The 19,447-nt window shown below is 34.1% G+C and overlaps 2 protein-coding genes across 2 annotated transcripts in view; one reads left to right on the top strand and one right to left on the bottom strand.

Moving 5' to 3' along the window:
• LOC143252232 (E3 ubiquitin-protein ligase TRIM45-like) overlaps window positions 1–4,281 on the bottom strand; it is a 31,322-nt gene extending 27,041 nt beyond the window's left edge. Inside the window, exon 1 of the mRNA XM_076504051.1 lies at window positions 3,976–4,281. The gene's annotated coding sequence lies outside the window, so the exon portion shown is untranslated. The remainder of the gene's footprint in view (window positions 1–3,975) is intronic.
• A 3,453-nt stretch (window positions 4,282–7,734) lies between these two features.
• Window positions 7,735–19,447, top strand: part of LOC143252230 (uncharacterized) — a 42,298-nt gene continuing 30,585 nt past the window's right edge. Inside the window, exon 1 of the mRNA XM_076504034.1 lies at window positions 7,735–8,806. The gene's annotated coding sequence lies outside the window, so the exon portion shown is untranslated. The remainder of the gene's footprint in view (window positions 8,807–19,447) is intronic.

The following is a 19,447-nucleotide window of genomic DNA, read 5'->3' as shown; positions in this document are numbered from 1 at the left end:
CGTAATTTACTATGCAGTCAATATGGATAAATGTAAGTAAAAAACAGGTACAAGCCAAACTACAAACAATACAAAATATACTAGTCACAACAACTTATAAAGTACCCAGAATTACCTCCTCAGAATTTATGCATAAATATGCACACATAGCAACAATAGCAGATAGACTCCTACATAGTACAATAAATTATTCTGACAAAACTAGTAAGCGAACTAGACAGATACTGTATATATCATGAGGATAGTCCTAAACACCTTTCCCTAGTAAATATATATGTCCAAATAAAATAAAAAGACCACCTATAACCTAGACTCCACATTAGTTTAGGAATTAACTAATAAACATTGAAAGGGATTTATATGAACGTTTTATGGTTAATATATTTCTAACGATAGTGCAAGTTTTTACGGAACTATAAAGAAAAATAATATATTTGCACCAAGTGTATATGTAGATAGTGCATGGACATTGCCCCGATGGGGGCCTGAGTAAGTGCGGGTTACTCTGGCCCTCGTGTAAAATTTATAAATACACTTAACAGTCGCTAAAACCAATACAAAGAAAGGAGGAAGAGGTCAACGAAACTTGACCCTCCCGGGTACACAAACACAAATACTCAAATAACCGTAAGAGAGATAGAAAGCGATCAGATTCAGAGTATACACTTGTATAAACTCGTTCATAGATGTTGCTTCAGTAAAAATTGGACAACCTAACTAAGCGACTCTCCAACTGTGGGTCGCGAACCCACATTGGGTTGCAGCACCAGTCGATGAGATCTAGAGACGACGATTACAATTAGGCCTACTTTGATTTTCATTGCAAACAGAACAAGAAGTGTATAGGTTGAATGCTTTGTTGTTTTAGGTGCTGTATGGGATCGCGAACACATTGTGTTTTCTTAAAATGGGGTTAGGTAAGAAGAGAACAGGAAGCGAATACTTCTTAAGTGCTTTGAAGAATTTTGAACATTTTAGTCAAGTATATTATTTTGTTTTGACCATATCAAAACATGTACTCTATGACATGTAGGGTCTGCTAAAATGGGATTTTTTAAAGAATACCTCTTTGACAGAAGAAACAACAACTTGGGATGTCTTTGGTTAGTATGATCTAACTTAGAGCCCTTCCAAAGTGCTTTAAGTTTAATAATTTGGGTTAGTTAAAATTAATAGCTATCTCGGCACTGTTATGCAGAATGAACTTTTTTTTTAATTTCGCGGAAAGCTACACGAGGACTATCTACGCTAGCCGGCCCTAATTTAGCAGTATAAGCCAACTCTTGGGCTACTCTTTTACCAACGAATAGCGAGATTTACTGTCCCATTTACTGCCCTCACAACTGAAAGGGCGAGCATGTTTGGTGCGCACGGGATTCGAACCCACGACCCTCAAATTATGAATCCAACGCCTTAACCCACCTGGCCATGCCGAGCCACATAAAATGCACTTCATGTATACATAAGTAATCAGAACATGAATAGCTTCTCATCTCTTAAAAACATAAAAATAATGTTTTATTCACGCTCTACTAAACATATGGTCATTGACCCCAACATCGAACATTATTTTATATCTAAACACATTTATGAAACGCTGTGATTATGTTATCTTTTTATCCAAAGACAGGTCAGAAATTAAATGGAAAAAAACAACCAAATTTGTTTAAATGATGTAAGAATAAAGGGAGAGGGGAAAAACGTTTACATGAACACAGACTATTTATATTGAAGATATAAAACTAAAAAGTCTGAATCATAATGCCTAAAGAGGTTTTAACAAAACTAAATTTTTCAATAATCCAAAACATTTGTACTGACATCAGCTACAGAATACGTTTTGACAGAATATTACAAGATAAACAAATTTGGTCTCAAGACAGATAAAACACATCTGCACTTTACAAAATTTCAATAAAAACTGTTCTGACACTTTCCAAAATTAGTTCTTACGTTCGATTCGACGCGTTTGTGTTTTTTTTTCTCTAGAAACAGAATTACAGAATTCAAAAATATATGTTGTAAGTGATGTTATCTCTTTTTACTGCAGATCGTTTGGTAGTCTGCTAAACACTGACTGTGATTTTGTTGTATTGGTTTCTGCTCTGACTTCAGGATGTTTACATATTCTCTTTACGTTTTTACAGAGACTTCTGACACAGGGTGTCTGGCTCTGTACCTGACAATTTACCTTTTCTGATTCGTGTTTATATTAATTATTTTCTTCTTTAAGTGTTCCAGATATCCATTGTCAGTAAGCGTTTTAGTGATGTGTCTTTCTTTTTCTCTGGCACCTTCATTATTAAAAAAAGTTTATTAATTGTTGAATATACACAAATTACGACGACAACATGATTTGAGTTACTGTCGAGATATTTATCGATATCTATGACATCTGAACTATGTGACTTGATAACCACCACGTCTAGAAATTCAAGTTTATTAGCTTCTTCTGTCAAGTGTATCTTTGGATGCTCTCTGTTCAGAAGCTCGTCTTTATTGTGTGGCCATATTATAAATATATTGTTGACCTATATGAACCAAACTCTGGGATTTAGAACGGCTGTTTTAGAGACGTTAAATTAGAAATGTTCCATATAGAAATTATCGAGCACTGGATACAGATAAGCCTATAGCTAAGCTTTCATGCTATTCATGGTATTTGTCCTTGTATCGTGAGTTATATTATCGTGGAAGTTATAAGTTCCACCATTTTTACACTCTTGGTGAAATGTTTTATTGTGTATGTCAGTGGTTTAGTGAAGAGTTTAGACATATTAAAGCTGATCTTTGCCTCTTCGACGTTATCATGGTTGTTTTTATAATCTGTACAAACCGAACTAAGTTTTTAATATGTTAAAATGGTTTACCTGATATTGGTGATATTACGTATACGATACGTCCACTTGAGAAGTCACGTAGTGTAAATATATGCGGTTAAGTGTAGAATGGAGGGGATGAGGCCTTGTTTCTGAATTTCAAGTGTGCCAAAGAGGTGTGGGGTGATGCTGTGAGGTACAATTAGTTGTTTGGCTGTTCCTTTTCAAGTTTTTTTGTTTCCTAATACCTTTTTTTGTTTCCCAGGTCTTTACTTCACCTACAGGAAAGCAAACCAATGGTTTAACCTGAATAAGTCCACTTAATTCCAAGTGCTAACCTATTTTCGTTGTCTTTCATTAAGTAATTAATTTATCAACCCCCCTTCCAGTGGCACAGCGGTACGTCTGTGGACTTCCAACGCTAAAAATCGGGTTTTCATGTCTTTGGTGGTTTGGTGGGCAGAGCACAGATAGCCCATTGCGTTTAACTACCAACAAACAAACATTTTATCTAATTGTCATGTGTTAACGTGTTTTTTTAAATATACATCTAACATCCTGAAGTGACCATCTCTGCTCTAACTCTTAGTTTTCTTATTTCGTTCAACAAAAGTCTCATTTTTTTTTTCTTGAAACGTAAAAAAGATAATCCAAGCAGTTACTCCATCTGCTAATCCTTCTACCTCTATAATATGCAGGTCTCATCTTGCCAAACATGTCGTAGAAAGTATCAAACCACCATTGCTGTATTCTTGACACCAGATTGTCTTGACCTGTTATGTTTTCTTCTGACCATAATTACACTTTCAGTATCCGATTGTATCATTTGTTGGGATTTCTTCCACATACGTTCGAGACTTTCTTATTTTTGGAGTCCGCTTTCTGTTACTTTAAGCACTTTTTTGTTGTTATAGTATTTTCTTATTATTTTGAGGAACTCTTAAGTCTTAGGATAAACAGGTAATATTTCTGACTAGCTTTTAACCATCAAGTTTTGTGTATTATTGCAAAATATACACATGTATATCCGAAAACGAACAATATTAATTACAACGGAGACTATTCTAGTATAATAAAAAATAAGTGATTTGTACTTTTAAAAAAAATTATAGTGACTTGATTAATTAAAACTATTAATACAGAAACTAATACTCACGATTTACTCTTGTGTCGTCAAGCGAACTGGTTTTAAAAAAGGTGAGGTAACGACTTTTCAAACTTCGGTTGCTACTTCAGTAGCTTTTGGTTATTTGTTTACTGGAAACATCGACTTACGTTATTCTCCATTATGACAAAACTTACTTTAACATCTCAAATCCCAGGGGCGTGTCTTTGCTATAAGAAATACTACCCAACGAAATTTTCAATGTTTATTTCCAACGAACTACTTCGTAGCGTTTCCAGCCGCGACCTTGAATAAAACAGAGAGGGACCAACTGAAGCACAGTTGTGCGAGCTACCTGGCACCGTGATGGCTGTTCTCCAGATAGAAATCTAATTAAAACAGCATGTCCCGGTCGCACCAAACATGCTCGCCCTTTCAGCAGTGGGGGCGTTATAATGTGACGTTCAATTCCACTATTCGTTGGTAAAAGAGTAGCCCAAGAGTCGGCAATGGTTGGTGATGACTAGTTTTACACTACTAAATTAGGGACAGCTAGCGCAGATAGCCTTCGTGTAGTTTTGAGAGAATTAAAAAAACAGGCTTTAAGTGCGCGCTATCTATACATAGATGCAGCAAATAAAACTTAGATTCTCTGTTATGCTATACAATGGCCCGGCATGGCCTAGCGCGTAAGGCGTGCGACTCGTAATCCGAGGGTCGCGGGTTCGCGCCCGCGTCGCGCTAAACATGCTCGCCCTCCCAGCCGTGGGGGTGTATAATGTGACGGTCAATCCCATTATTCGTTGTTAAAGAGTAGCCCAAGAGTTGGCGGTGGGTGGTGATGACTAGCTGCCTTCCCTCTAGTCTTACACTGCTAAATTAGGGACGGCTAGCACAGATAGCCCTCGAGTAGCTTTGTGCGAAATTTCCAAACAAACAAAACAAAGCTATACAATAATATTTATGTCTAAAAATTCTTTTGCTTCATCACTGACAACGAGATTTAAGCTATTGATTTAAAATGCTAAAAATATCTTTAGTCCAAATTGATTATATTCAATACAGTTATATACCTGAACTGTACCTTATTCATATCTATACAACTACTATAACATTACATAAAAAATATACAATATGACAGTTATTTGGCTGTCTTCAAATGTTATGAATTTTTTACTTTACTTTGCTGCAGGACTTGAAGAAATTAAGAGTCGATGTGATTCCTTGGGTAACTTGCATATCACACTTCAGTTAAAACAATGAATCCATTGTATTCTTATGAAATCAAGTTTTCCAAGTGCTTATACACGTAGCAAGAGATTTCAATTTCTTGATTAGTACAAGGATGCATTTGAACTTTGTAGAACTATAAACTACATTCTTCTCTGTCAGGCTTGTGTAGTTTTGTGCGAAATTCAAAAAATAAACAAACAATTATTCTGAACCAAACATTCGAACTCAAAATGTTAAAATTGAACATTAATTCTCGGGGGAAAATTTAAACAACCCAAACAGAAGTTATGTGTATTTAAACAACCCAAACAGAAGTTATGTGTATTTAAACAACCCCAACAGAAGTTATGTGTATTTAAACAACCTAAACAGAAGTTATGTGTATTTATACAACCCCAACAGAAGTTATGTGAATTTAAACAACTCAAACAGAAGTTATGTGTATTTAAACAACTCAAATACAAGTTATGTGTATTTAAACAACTCAAATACAAGTTACGTGTATTTAAACAACCCAAACAGAAGTTATGTGTATTTAAACAACCCCAGCAGAAGTTATATGTATTTAAACAACCCCAACAGAAGTTATGTGTATTTAAACAACCCAAACAGAAGTTATGTGTATTTATAATTCTTGTTGTTGCAGAGTTAAAAGAAGAAATTAAGTCGTGCGTAAAAAATTGTTTTAAAAAATAATCTTTTCCTGAAACTCGTGCAGTTGAAAGTAGCACATTTCAAAACTATTACACCTTCCAATATAATGTTAACAATTTGTTTTTGTTTTCATTACATCTCTCACGCGGTGGTGCTAGATTTTGTGCATTATTTTTAAAGCAAAGTTAAAACACCAGAAGTTTTTCAGTAATTTTTTACGTTTCCATGGCAAAGAATTAAAAATCCATTTAAGATAATTACTTAACTCTCTAAATGCGTTATGAACAATATATAGAAGTGAAGAAACCTTTAGCAACTCAAGTTGTCCATCGCCAAACAAGCGTTCACTTGATGTCAGTCCACTATAATTAGCCGCAAGAAGGCTCTTAACACCCTCTACGTCACAGTGTCATTTTATGTCAGATAGCTAGTAGTAAACACTAGATATAATGAAAAGTGTGCTAGGGATGGTAATATATTATTCAATGATATATTGGTTCTTGAACTATGTGTATATCCCTACACCCTGTATGTTAAATCTAACTTGTTAGTATAAAGAAAGCGACCGATAGATATGTTTGAGGTACATCTGGGCAAACCACAGTGTAATATCGATTATAATAACAACGTCTCTTTATTTTATGAAGAGAAAACACAATTTATTAAAACATGAGGAGTTTAAATTACGTATATCTATAAAGTTAACTTTAGTTAAAGCTTACATATTCTGTTATACATGAAAATACAGGATTTCTAATAGGCCACAAGGAACAATAGTCGTGTTATCACAGGAAATCTTTGTTTATTTAAACATCATCACTCGCATTTATTGCTCCATACTTTTTATGCACAAGAGTACACACGTAGGTACACGTTTCAAGCAAGTTTTTCATCAGCTTGCCTCATAAAAAGATGCGCACCCGCATGCATATGGATAAGTAATAATACCCAGACGCATGCCCTCAGGAACAGTTTAACATGTGTGTAAAATTACAGATTTCTAGATTCTTTCCTCTTGGAGCTATGGCCGTCACACATACATAAACACGCACGTGCACACACATTTGTTTATGTTTGTCTTTCTGTTATTTCTATTTGTAGTATAAGGAACTATTTCCTTTCTATGTATTTTTTTTGTCAGCTTGCTTTATTAAAAAGCGTAAGTATAATTTTTTCCTACATACTAGAACATAAAACTTTTATCGTTTTTATTTATTCTCCGTTATGCTAAAGGCGCAAGACGCTCTGTTCAAGTAGTGTGGTTCTATAACTTACAAGATGAATAATAAAAAATTTATAAACATGTACAATTGACTGATGGCAAAGAAAAAAAGTTTTATAATAAAACGAAACTAAACCTAATTGATGATAAACTAATTTAATTTCCTGATTGTGGAATTGCATGTTAAATATGACATTTAAGAGAATAATACAAAGCTTCATATGAACTTAGTTTCTAACACTGATAGTGATAAATATTAATTACGTTTTTGAGGCTGAATATATTAGTTTCCTTATAATGTACAGAAATGCTATAACTGTTCGGGATTTTCTGGCATGTGATATTGTGCCAAGTAATTATTTGTTAAGTATATAACTAATATTTGGACAGGTTTAGAGAAACAAATTAAAAACTAAAATATAGAGGGCTATAGTTTATGACAAAATTCACGTCACTTTATAATGCTCCAAATTTAACTGTAAATACCACACACACACACACACATATATATATATATACTAACTAAACGCACCCATTAAGCATGAAAAAGTGTGCAAAAGACATTACTAGATATTGTTTACTTCCTTTTGCTTTGTTATTACATCTTTAATGAATTTATTAGATGCTAGTTGCATATCCTGCTTTTTCAAATTAATAATTAACTGATTTAACTGATTAAGTTATTCTGGTTTTTTAGTTTAAAGAATAAATGCTATAGAAAAAAATGGAAGACTTCCTGTTTCACCATTTGTCACCCTTCTCGGATAAAAGTCCCAGTACAAAATGACGTATATCATTGGACAGTTTCCACTTATGTGTATAAATCACAGTAATCGATCCAGCCAATGGTGAGTGATGCAAACTAAAGGTATATAAAAAGACGTGAAAATTTGCCCTATTTCAGGGTCTCTTTTATACTTTTTTTCGAGTAAAAATCCGAAAACGAAATAACCCATGTCTATTCACAGCCAAATAATTTCCAGTTACCATAAAACAAAAACATTACGGTAGTCGAGCCAGCCAACACTGGATGTTAACACACATTTTCAGACATATACACACATGCCATGTATATTCTTTATAACAGGAAATTAATATTTTCGTCTGGTTTTGAAGTCAAGTCCTTCAATCACTAATAATGATATAAACACTTTCATGTGTTTGGATAATATGTCGAAGTTATTTCTGTGGTCTAACTGACTATTTAATTTATTTGTGAATTGCATTTCTTTACAAAAACGTAAATTTCAATGAAGAGAAGGTGACGTAGAAACATAATTTATTTATAATTCATTATTTCCGCTACAGCAGACTTGTTTCACAGAATTTACGGTTCGTCAGTGTTACCACGAAGAGAGAAGAATAAATAATGAGGGCCTCATACTTTGATAGAATGTAAGCACTTTGATTAGGTTTAATGTACGTGCCTTTACTTAACACTAACAACCCAAAGTATTTTACGTATTTGGATAACGTGTGACATAGAGGATAAGATATTTATAAATATATAACCAGTTAGTCGGTTAAGTAATAATGGATAATTAACTGTGAGGATATTTCAAACAACTAAAGTATTTTAAACTATTAATGGAAAGTAAAGGACTACACATCAAAACCTAACTGCTGACATTAACCCACTACGTGAGACCGTGAATTTGGCGAAACTAGTTTTTTGTAGAAGTAGCGAATCAGCAGACAGGTCAGACCTCTACGTCATCTTTTCTTCAACGAAATTCACGTTATCGTATGAAAAAGAAATTCATGGATAAACAAGTAAATATTTTCTTTAAAAATAAGGCAGAGAACTGTTTGATCTTATTCGTTGTTTAACTATACAGTGTTTAAAATATATATAGTTTAACCCAACTATTTAATAAGTTTATTTAACCACGATATTCGTATTTTCGTGTACTGACCAATAATATTCCAATTACTTGAATCTTTCAGTCGTTATAGAGATAAATAATATTTTGTTAATTGATTCAACAGGTAAATAGAATTCGTGAGCAAATTTATTTGTTTATTCGTTGTTAAGCCTCAAGCTACACAATGGGCTGTATGTATTGCGCTCACCACGGTATCGTAGAAAAACCGTTGTTAAGATTTGTACTTTATTCTTGGCACAAGTCACAGCCTCGCCTAATAAAAATATTTCCATTGAGAAACTGTATTATTTTTTGCTTGCATTATTTATATTAAAAGCTACGAACAACATAAAGTGATATTCTTTGTTTTGATGTGTTATTAACTTGAGAAACTGTATTATTTCTTGCTTGGATTATATTAAAAGCTATAAACAACATAAAGTGATATTGTATGTTTTGATGTGTTATTAACTTGAGAAACTGTATTATTTCTTGCTTGGATTATATTAAAAGCTATAAACAACATAAAGTGATATTGTATGTTTTGATGTGTTATTAACTTGAGAAACTGTATTATTTCTTGCTTGGATTATATTAAAAGCTATAAACAACATAAAGTGATATTGTATGTTTTGATGTGTTATTAACTACTCAAAAAATTAATAGGTAATAGGAGTCTTCTCTGGGGTACACCTATTAGTAAGTAGTGTAAGATGGAATGCATGTTAAAATTTAATACATACAAACGAAATTTAGGTAATGATTGTCGAAAATACTTTATGTGTTGTCTGTCTTAAGGAAATCTTATCTTCATCAGTGGTGGCAGCTAATTAACACGTAACACATCTGTATGACCACTTAAGAAAATGTAACAACTATAACATGATGCGACTTAATGCGCATGGTTAATGATATACATGTAGATGTTTTATATCATTTTTAAGAATGTTTTCTAGAAATTACACGAGATTAATCAATACGTAAACGAATATGTTAAATATGCTAGTCATCACCGCCCACCATCAACTCTTGGGTTACTTTTTTACCAATGAATAGTGGGATTGAACATCACATTATAACGTCCCCATGGTTGAAACGGCGAGCATGTTTGGTGTGACGTGGATTCGAACCCACGATCCTCACATTACGAGCCGAGTGCCTTAACCGTCTGGCCATGCCGGGTCTGTTCGATAAATGATCACACGGTTATTTGTTGAGAGTGTGTTTTTTGTTTTGTTTGGTTAACTCATACAGTGAAGATTATAGTTTAACAGTATTCATCATATAGGTTTTTTACTTAATGATACTAAAACGTTCTGACTTTAATCCTAAACTATCGTTATATATATATATATATATATATAATTTCCTTCAGACCACGGTAAAGCAACAATTACCTTATTTTGAATGTATTTTGGGTTGCCCCCCGCTAGTACAGCGGTATGTTTCCGGATTTACAACGCTAAAATCAGGAGTTCGATTCCCCTCGGTGGGCTGAGCAGATAGCCCGATGTGGCTTTGCTATAAGAAAAACACAAACACACACAAAGTATTTTGGGTTTGTCTACCGAGTTCAACTTTGGTTTCCAGGCTATAACTCCTAATTATATACGTGTGTGTGTGTGTTAGTTAGTTAAAGAAGCCAAAAAGCCAACCTTAACAGCTAGTTGAGGCCATGATCACGACCACCACGTGGTATGAAATATAAAAGGAAAAAATATATTTTTAATTTCCGTGAATGACATTTTCTTGTCACTTAATTGGCATAACACTGAAGTGTTCAAAGAATCAAGTAGTTAAATAAGCAAATAAATTTAAAAATTATGTTATTTTTTAATCATTCGTGTTAGAAACTGCCTGTGCTTTAAAAGCTTACATCTCGAAAAGCTACCGGTGAATCAGGAGTAGGTTTGTGGACTTACAACACTAAGATCCAGAGCTAGATTCCCTACAACTGACAGGACGTAGAAAACCCATTGTGTAACTTTGCATTGAAAACAAAGAAGCTAACTATATTTCAAACCGAGTATCTGTGACCACTTGTGAAAATTTTATACCTTCACCCAATATTATATATATACATTTATTATCCTGACAAATTTATAGATAAAACAAATCAAACAACACGTTCATTAAAAGGAGCGAAAGTCGAGTACCTTGAGGAAATAACATTCAATGACGAACGTATTTTATGAGGTTGTTTTCGCGGGTAGTCAGTCAATCTCCTTGAGTTTCTGTGAAAAGTCTCAGTCACGTGATTCCATTAAAGTATTACGTCATTTAACCAGAAACAAGACGATTGGTTATGGCTTACGGTATTCTTCGAAAGCTATACAAAGGCTATCTGTGGATGGCTGCTCTTGATCGATAGCACTCAGTGCTAACTTTTATAAACTGTTTTTGTTTAATCAAATAGTAGAATTTGACGATCACTCTTCTAACGCATTAATGGCCCCAAAACTATACATTTTCTCAGAAACGGGACGCATATTATGAGCCTTGGATTCCAGGGCGGGTAAGTTAACCATTCTCGACTTCAGAATAAACTACCCAAACAGAACTACCAAGCAATACAACACTACTCACACGTAGGTTCAGAGTTCATTATATCCGATACCCCTTTTGCATTATTATCGCGCAATGCTTGTAAATCTTAATAAGTCGAGACACTGAATTGGTTTATTTATCTTACACCGGCCCGACATAGCCAAGCAAGTTAAGGCGTGCGACTCGTAATCTGAGGGTCGCAGGTTCGCATCCCGGTCGCGCCAAACATGCTCGCCCTTTCAGCCGTGGGGGCATTATAATGTGACGGTCAATCCCACTATTCGTTGGTAAAAGAGTAGCCTAAGAGTTGGCGGTGGGTGGTGATGACTAGCTGCCTTCCCTCTAGTCTTACACTGCTAAATTAGGGACGGCTAGCACAGATAGCCCTCGAGTAGCTTTGTGCGAAATTCCAAAACAAACAAATAAAATATTTTGCACCATGTATATATTACGCTTTGTCAAGGCCATGGTATTATTATTACGGTTAACGTGTTTATGAGTAAATCATATGAGCCCAAAAGGAGGTTTTAAAATAAATCTTAAAATCGTTTATACACACAGTTTTTATGTAAATCTATAGCTCCAAAACATATACTGGAAGCAATGGCACTAGAAAACATTTTTTTTCTAATTTTCTTGCAAGACTTATAAGAGAGATTCGCTATGGACAGTATATGTAACTAAATTTTCTGACATGTGAATATTACTTGTGGCTTCTCCAAGTGGCCTCAAGACATCATCAGTTGTTCTCTTTTGTCCGAAACAGAAATCAAACAAATGAAAATCTATACACTATAATCTTTCAGCCTGTGAAGTAAGAACCTAAAAAACTTTTAACAACAGTAAATTTGGATAAGTATATATAGTAACATTACTGGAAAGCAAAATAATAGTGTGAATTATGATTTGATTTAACTTCCTCTTTTCACGTGACCTTCATCAAAGGCACTCGACTCGTAATCCGAAGGTCGCAAATTCGATCCCCGTCACATCAAACATGCTCGCTCTTTGAACCGTTGGGGCGTTATAATGTAACGGCCAATCCCACTATTCTTTGGTAAAAGAGTAGACCCAGAAGTTGGAGGTGGGTGGTGATGACTAGCTGCCTTCCCTCTTGTCTTACACTGCAAAATTAGGGACAGCTAGCGCAGATAGCCCTCGTGTAGCTTTGCGCGAAATTCTAAACGAACCAAATCAAACCCTTCGCATGCAAAATGCAATTACTCCAGTAGTTTAGTAAACAATTATAGCTTGAAATCGGAATTTCCAACCTGAGAGCCCCCCGCTAGTATGTCTACGGATTTACAACGCTAAAATCAGGGGTTCGATTCCCCTCGGTGGGCTCAGCAGACAGTTCAATGCGGCTTTGCTATAAAAAAAAACACACACACACAATCCAACCTGAGCGGAATCTTATATATACAATTAGGTAAATCATCAGGTCACAAAATCCCTACAGTACAGATGTAGTTGTCCCTAATTTTGCACTACAAACCAGAAGAAAAGTGGCCAGCCTACAGCACCGTCATTGAAAGGATTTCTCTCTCTCTCTGAATCTAATAACTTGAATGACTGTTATTTTTGTGCTGTCGCTGAGCGTGTTTAGTGGCATCACTTCAATGAGGGACGTTCGATCTACATCTCGATAAGCTAAAGTCACATATTATAATTTATCTGGGATAAGTCTTCGATTTATTATGTTACAAACATTACGTATTACAATTTCAAATAATCGGAAATTTGAATTTAGAAGGTAATTGAATGTTGATGTGTTTCAAATGTATGATATTTGCCAACGAGATTGATACACACAATTTTCTTTCGTAACACAGCTGTATTTCAACGTACAAACAATAATACAATTTATAATTACGGTTATTACAGTTAATAATTTATATATAAAGGTTTTAGAAACTTTCAAATAATATTTAGTCGTCTATCTGGTCTGGATTTGTTTGTTTGTTTGGGAATTTCGCACAAAGCTACTCGAGGGCTATCTGTGCTAGCCGTCCCTAATTTAGCAGTGTAAGACTAGAGGGAAGGCAGCTAGTCATCACCACCCACCGCCAACTCTTGGGCTACTCTTTTACCAACGAATAGTGGGATTGACCGCCACATTATACACCCCCACGGCTGGGAGGGCGAGCATGTTTAGCGCGACGCGGGCGCGAACCCGCGACCCTCGGATTACGAGTCGCACGCCTTACGCGCTTGGCCATGCCAGGCCCATCTGGTCTGGAACTGAATATTTTATTAACGGTTCTGGTCCACGAGATACAAATTACTTTCATGTTGACATGACAGGAATACTGGCTAGGTCTATTCCTCTTCATACGTGAGTTGTTGTTTTTTTTTTTTTCAACTAAATTATCTAATGTTCAAACATTATAAACTTCAGTTAATTAATTTTATGGTCAAATATCTGTAGTTTTTCGATTAATAAGGGTTTGTCATAATTACAGCTTCTGAGGCTTGTAGTATAACAGACCAACAATAATATTAAACTGTCTCTCAGGGTGTCATTTTACATACTTTAAGGCGACATTCTCGAAAGTTCTCTTGGCAAAAAATATTTGCAATAACTAGTATTTTAAATACACATATCGTACACTGTTGATTCTTATGCTCGAGAATCTTCTACAAATTTAGAGAACAGGCGAGATTTTCGCAACACATTTTTAAAAACATACGTTACATACGCTTAATAAATTTATTATTATATTATTATTATATTATTACATGCATTAAACTGAAACAAACGTATATATTAAGATAAATGTATAACCGTAAATGTGTTACACTATCCACTTAGTGCAACGAATATTTGTAAAGAGGCGTCATCACTAATGGCAACGTTTAGCCTTATATTGAACTTCAAAAATGTTTTTATTCCCCGTACTCTGCTTCGCTTTGTGAGCACGTGGTAGTTTGTTAAAAAAATGAAAATATTCTAAAGAAAGATTCTGTCGTTTGGACGTTCATTAATAGATTATTTCTTATTATGAAGATATGTTATAGATATGGTTTAATTATTCTCTCTAATTTCATTGCTACAACGACATTGTTTTTATCGTATTTTTTTTACAACAAAAACATATAAAAACATTTTTATATTTTACTTTAGCTTGACCATATAATATCCCCTGTACTTGAAAAATATGGCGTGTAATTACGTTTTATTAATTTTCTAAATTTTAATAGAACTATAAAATCATAACATTTAGTTTGGTACGCATAAGTAATGAAGTGATATAAGAAAATCGAGGTGTTAGCGTGTATCGTTCCGTCAAACTCGAATGTTCGTAAAGGGTTAACATACCAGTGATATTTGTATGGTTTATATCTCCGATTACAGTAACTATTAATATATATACTTACTCAGAATTAAACGTTATAGCTGAGGGTTATGGGTTCGAATCTTTATCAGGATCAAACACACTATTTGTTTGTTAAAAAGTAGCGAGTAGCTCAAGAGTTAGCGATGTGTGGTTTAACTATCTACCTTCCCTATAGTCTATCATTGCTAAATTAGGGATGACTAACGCAGATAGCACTTGAGTAGTTTGGAGTGAAGTTCAAAACAAACCGAACCACACTCTGCCGAATAGACTCGAAAGTGTATTTTACATATTTAATGTCATTATACAGAGATATGACCTAGAAAGAGGTCAGAGTACGTGTATTAGCATAACTTCTTATAAACATGTCCTAATTATATAAATATTCTACACTTACAAATTAAAAAATACAAGGAAGAGGTCGAGGGTGATTCTGGTCTTTCTAGGCCTATCAAAATATCTAAAAACCGATAAAGAAGAGACTCGAACAGACTAACCATTTGAAACGTCTGTACTTACATGTATGCGTCATATGTTAGGAGAGGAATTAATATTCATTTAGAAATATTTAGTAATTACGTTTTTGCAAATATTATGAGACGTTTTTCTCGAATCTAATATATTTGTATTTCATTACGTTAAAATTAATTTTCAAACCTTTTCATCGCTCATTGTTACATGATACAAGGTAACCAGTGTGTAATATAAAAAGGCGAGAAACTATGAAATATTGTCACTTTAAAAGATTTATTTAACATTACTATAAGTGCATAATATATATATAATATCATCAGTTCAAGCAATTTACGAGGCATTCTGCCGCGATAGTACGTGAAACAGTCGACAAGAGGCGACATCTACTATTCGGATTAAGCTGATATAAAAATTTATATAAAAAATGTCAGTTTTAGCAATTGGTGATAAAAGTGTAACATTCCGTCGTTAATATGCTATCCAAACTAAGTATAACTAATGTGGTTCGAATAGACTTAATCGACGTTTCAAACACATTCTTATAAAATATTTTATGCATCAAGCTGCTCGCGGATTCATAACTTTGTTGGTTACAGGACACTTTGTGACAGACGAATTACTAATTGTATTACGGATTAATTTATTGAGTTATTTATTTATTTACGAAATGCTGAAGAAAGAATAAAAACATTAATTTTGTAGGCAGAATTTAATCGGTATCCATATTCAAGCTACCGATTTGAACTTATTCGGGATTTAGTTCATTATTTTTGGGGTTGAAATTCGGCTACGTTTTCTGTTGAAAAACGCGTTTTTAATATAAATATATTATAAAAAGCGAACCATGTGCCTGGAAGTATATTAGTATGTATTTGCTTCCAGTAATGTAAGTGTCTGAAAATGCTAGGCGTTCTTTTAGACACTGGTTTTTAATTACGAGTAATAACGTACCATCAATGCTTGTAAGATTTATAAATCCTATTACATGTTGTATGTATCCAGAACTAAAGCTTCTTAGAGGCATTCTGTCCTGCATGTTAGCCATTAGAAACATAAAATCCCTCAAAGGTTAATTGGCTATATGTGATAAGACCAGAAAGCAGAAACAGTTTATCCGAAAATGTAATAAATTTTGGATTAACAAGGTGAGCGAATGTAATTACTTTATTACACCGTAAGACTTCGCTGTAAGACATGCTCTTTAATACTTTTCCGACTGTGCGTTGTGTATTCAAAAACCAATGTACACTAGCTCGCATTAATAAAAAATAACAAGAAATGACCTAGCTATTCTTTTAGAAAGTTCTAGTTCTTCGAAACAGGAGACAGTTATTTGGAATCAAAATACGAGATTTACAGTACAATCGGAAGAACTGTTTTAACAATTACATAGGATATTATTTAAGCTACAAGGACCTTCAACTCCGACCTTAGATCTCCTAAGTCTCTAGGCTAATATAAAAAATAAACGATAGGAACTTACACGATATTACGACAAGCTGCGGAAATTGAAATTTAAAAAAAATAAACAACCAACAACAGCAGTGCACCAAAGTTATCTTAGTCTCTACATCAAAATCAAAGAAATTAGAACGAAGGGAGACGCTAACCAGTATAGCAGATTAGGATTCAAGACCAAGTTTAACACTTCCTAGCTGTTCACACATCCTCATGGAAGAAGGTAAAATTATTTTGAAGTAGGAAGATGTTGTGTGTGTGTGTATGTGAAGAAACAATGAACGGATGTGACAAACTCTGCAGCCACACATATGCTGCTCCACCTTATCTGTGTATACCGACACTAGCGAATGTGGCCTTTCTCTATAACATACTTCATCCAACAAACAAGTGTCAATATCGAATGAAATGAAAATAAAAAAGAAAAAACAACAACTCTATATCATATAATTTATAGCTTTTATACAACTCCAGAGACACCGTATTGAGAGCATGACGTCTTCCTTTTCTCTTTCAATGCTATGTACAATACTAAGGTTACTAATCTAACAATCTTCAGTTTCCAGCAACACTAAATACGGATACTTCCTTCCTTTAAAAATCCCTCCGCAAGTACAGCGGTATGCTTCCGGATTTACAACACTAAAATCAGCGGTTCAGTAGATAGCTCAATGTGGCTTTGCTATAAGAAAACACACACAATCCTTTAAGAATTTTTTTAAATATCTTGCTCACATTATTAATTTACAGTGTTATCATACGCTTGCTACCAGAAATGTGAATATGCACCTGTAGCTTTAACCAAAAATATCGTTTCATTTTGTTCCACAAATTGAAACTATACTTAACTAAATATATCTTTATCTTTGAAACTATACTTAACTAAATATATTCTTATCTTTGAATCTATATTTAACTAAATATATCCTTATCTTTAAATCTATATTTAACTAAATATATCCTTCTCTTTGAAACTATATTTAACTAAATATATCCTTCTCTTTGAAACTATATTCAACTAAATATATCCTTATCTTTGGAACTATACTTAACTAAATATATCCTTAACTTTGAAACTATATTCAACTAAATATATCCTTATCTTTGAAACTATACTTAACTAAATATATTCTTAACTTTGAAACTATATTCAACTAAATATATCGTTATCTTTGAAACTATATTCAACTAAATATATCCTTAATTTTGAAACTATATTCAACTAAATATATCCTTAACTTTGAAACTATATTCAACTAAATATATCCTTATCTTTGAAAAGAATGGACTGGTTAAGATCCAAGTTCTCCATACGTAGTAGCTGCCGTGAAATTAAACCTTGTGTTAAAAGAAACGATGTTATTTCATAATATTTAATAGACATTTAATATTTATAAATAATATTTTTAGAAATCTTTCTATAAACTCTAAACTGCTTTGCCAACCAGGCGATAAAACTACATTTCATTGAAATGCTCACTTGATCCCTAAAACATAAGCTCGAATTGTACCCAACAAGTACCTACAAGATCACAATAATATAGGAGTTTAGATTTGTTAATCGGAGTTATAAACAAATCACTTTTAGTGTTTCATTTTTGTATGTATGCCCTCCTCTGTGAATAGCAAGTCGACAAAGATATGAGATTCTCAGGAGCTAATATATTGAAGAATTAGCTTTGTGTAAAACAATGTTACAAAGTTGCATTAAGAATCTTTTATATATATAGTTATAACATATATATTAGAGTTCTGTCTTATTTGACTGCTCTTGCCTGTTTATAAGAGTGAGACAACGTTTCTGCTTCCAAACTGAGGTTTACTTCAGGTTGAAGCCGAAAATGTTATTCTATTCTGTAGAGAGGAAGTGGCGATCCACCAATGTCAATATTCTGCTACACACGTATTGTTTTTAACTGTATTGTGCTCATGCATCTCTGAGGTGTTGTGCGTTAGTAACTTGTTGTGTTAAGAACAAGTATGTCCGAGAGCCCAATACTGCGGTATCTTTCAGAGACAGCTAATGTTGCATTTACAACAGGGGCTACTGAAGAAGATGATATGATTATGTCGTGAAGCCGTGCAGATATCCTAACTGTATCATACAGTTTCTCAATGACTAAAGATTGTAGAATTATAAAGTTATTCCAAAGATGACAGGAATGTTAATTTTCCAAACGTACCTTGTAAGAGCTTTTTTTTCTTCTTTAATTTCGCACAAAGTTACTCGAGGGCTATCTGTGTTAGCCGTCCCTAATTTAGCAGTGTAAGACTAGAGGGAAGGCAGCTAGTCATCACCACCCACCGCCAACTCTTGGGCTACTCTTTTACCAACGAATAGTGGGATTGACCGTCACATTATAACGCCCCCACGGCTGAAAGGGCGAGCATGTTTGGTGCGACCGGGATTCGAACCTGCGATCCTGAGATTACGAGTCGAACGCCTTAACCCATCTGGCCATGCCGGGCCTTTTATAAGCGCAACTTTTCAAATAGCGTAATACGGAATAGATGATTGTTTAATCTACGAAGATTTTTTGTACTTTTTTATTATGTATTGTTTCCCAGTGACAGAATAATAGTTTCTGATGAAAACAAAACTGATATGAGGGAAATATTGCACTTGTCTTGAAATGAAAAGAAAGTTTAAGGGGACATATTCTAAGTATCAAAAATAAGTAGAGGGAGTGATATGGCTGCTGTATAACAAAAGTACTGACATCCTGTACAAA

The sequence above is a fragment of the Tachypleus tridentatus genome, chromosome 6 (assembly GCF_004210375.1).
Source record: "Tachypleus tridentatus isolate NWPU-2018 chromosome 6, ASM421037v1, whole genome shotgun sequence".
Classification (NCBI taxonomy): Eukaryota; Metazoa; Arthropoda; class Merostomata; order Xiphosura; family Limulidae; genus Tachypleus; species Tachypleus tridentatus.
The sequence above is the reverse complement of the archived record's forward strand: the minus strand, read 5'-3'. Positions and strand labels throughout refer to the sequence as shown.